The sequence below is a fragment of the Mus musculus genome, chromosome 14 (assembly GCF_000001635.26).
Source record: "Mus musculus strain C57BL/6J chromosome 14, GRCm38.p6 C57BL/6J".
In the NCBI taxonomy this organism is placed as follows: Eukaryota; Metazoa; Chordata; class Mammalia; order Rodentia; family Muridae; genus Mus; species Mus musculus.
The window spans coordinates 100,759,818-100,762,250 of NC_000080.6; the positions used below are offsets into that span (position 1 = coordinate 100,759,818).

Below are 2,433 nucleotides of genomic sequence, written 5' to 3' on the forward strand. Positions count from 1 at the left end.
TGGAGACCAAGCTGAACAACTGTTATGTATGTACAGAGGGCCCAGGTCAGTCCCATACATGCTCTCTCCTTGGTGGTTCAATCTCTATGATCCCCTATAGGTCCAGGTTAGCTGATTCTGTAGGTTTTCATATGGTGTCCTTGACCCCTCTGGCTCCTATAGTTCTTCCTTTCCCTCACCCACAGGATTCAACAAGCTCCACCTAATGTTTGACTGTTTGTCTCTCTATTTGTTTCCGTTTGGTGCAGGGAAATCAGTTATTCTAGGCTCATGTCTGCAAGTATAGCAAAATATCATTAATAGTGTCAGGAGCAGACTCTCCCTTACGACATGGGTCTCAAGGTGGGCCAAAAATTATGGAATGAGTTTGGGTGTCATCCTTGCATAGGGGCTCTTGCTAGTCTCTTCTGTATTGTTCCAATTTTAGTATATGTGCTACTGAAGAGAGTACACGTTCATTTCTTATTTCTGTAAATAAACACACACACAGCTGAAAGAGTATATTCATTGGCTTGACAAGTCTAGGAATGTAGCTTTTATTTATTTGTGTGTGCTACATGTTCTTACTGGATGTCTATAGGGTTTTGGTTGATCCTAAAGGGTTACCTGGGATCGAATCAGCACTGATTCAATGAACCTAAAAGCTAAAGCTGGATCTGCAGTTCTGACCAAGTGTGCACTGATTGCAAGCACGTCACGACACAAATAAAGATCTGTGTTCCAAGGTTATGGGTAATCAAGGAAATCTTCCGAGGACACATGGTGTCTCACTTCCTTTTCTGACTTCCAGCAATTAATAATAGTGAAGGGTCTGTGGCTTCAAAGGTGTGGTCCTTGTCCTGAAGCCACATGAAGACGTCCTAAGAGTTTTCTAACTGCCACGCATTTCAGCTCGCCACCAACATCTTCACTCCACTATTCTTACAAAGAAAAAAAATATGATTAGACCACCTTTATACCCCAAATCACCTCTGCTATCCAGGAAGCTCCTTAGTGTTCCCAGCTTGCACTTCTAGCCTCTCCATTTGCTGTTCTCCCAACACAAACTCTCTAATGTTGTGTTCCAGTGATCCAGGTGAGCGAGATTTTTCTTAGTAGCCTCTGGCATACAGCAGGCTCCCCGTTTTATAGTCAGATATCCTTGTTCTTGTCTGTGTCTTCTAATCTACTGAGACTTGAAGTTCTTGTCCTTGGAGGATTTTCCTAGGCCTAAGTGCTTCTTCATCAGTATTGTAAACAGTTGAGGATAAACTTCTTTCTCAGAATGGGAAACATTGTAAAGAGTCTCATGGGATAAATATTTATCAATTTCTCCATGCTCTCCAGACTACAATTAAGGTTTTAGGTAATGAAGACTGAGTTATTTTTTTTATAATTATAGTTCCTAGCTAAAAGTGACCTCACATAGTAGAACCAAATGACGTCACATGGTAGAAAGAATGTCTCCAAAAACGGATGATTACTGATGTGAGGAGCGGGTGCAGCCCCCGCCCCAACATGGTGCCCGGGATGGCTGCCAGGTCTTATGACCTGCGCATGACTTCCTCATTACCTCAGACTTAGCCACATCCCAGCTGCCTGCACTGCGCAGACGCCATGCCTCGTCAGCTTGCCTGAGGTGTTCACTTGCTGTGAACCTATGGAATGCCATTAAGTGACCGGGGTGATTCAGAGGAGTCAGTAGGGTATTTAAGGCATGCCCCAGGGTTGTTCATGGGATTTCCATTCCTGCATTGCAATGCGAAGTGTTCCTGAATAAACCTGCTTGAAGAAGGACAACGTGGTGTTGCGTGTTTCCTGCTGGTCGGGGTGGATGAGGCATACTGACAAGACATTTGAGGGCTTGAAGATGTCTGCTGATCCTTTAGGGAAAAAAAGTAGTGGAAGCTTATAGATACTTTAGTAAAAGAGGAAGAACAACATATGTGTTGATTTCCACAATATATTGCTAACTCTACTTTATAAGGTGACTTTACTTTTAATAATGTAAATATCTGGCTACCCACAATGTGTGATGAATTAACTACCAGAGAGGCTCATATAATGAAAAACAATGATGAGCCTGCAATCTGTACCACAAATAACTTCAGAAGTGGATCTTCCTCCACATTGTCTGTGGATTGGCTACAGCTCTGACCCATGCTTCAACTCTTAACCTCATGAAACCAGAAATCATGAAATGTCTGGTGGAAAACTTTCAATTCCTTACCCATAGGCACTGTGAAATAATAATTTGTTTTTCAAGCAGTTGCTTTACAGTAATTTCTTAGGCAGCTATATGTGAGCGCCCGACTCGCCAGCAAAGCAGACGCCACAACAGGATCCTTCTGCAACACGTTTATTGAGAGAGCATTTACTGTGTAGGCAAGAAGAACTCGAGCCCAGAACTGTTGCTGCTTATATAGGCCTAGGAGAGGTGTGTCTCACACCCGG

At 43.1% G+C, this 2,433-nt stretch overlaps 1 non-coding gene across 1 annotated transcript; it reads right to left on the reverse strand.

Annotated features, from left to right (window-relative positions):
- Positions 1–349: 349 nt before the first annotated feature.
- Gm23538 lies at positions 350–451 on the reverse strand. Its single transcript, XR_003951249.1, has one exon. It is a non-coding gene; the product is annotated as a U6 spliceosomal RNA (small nuclear RNA).
- Positions 452–2,433: the final 1,982 nt, after the last annotated feature.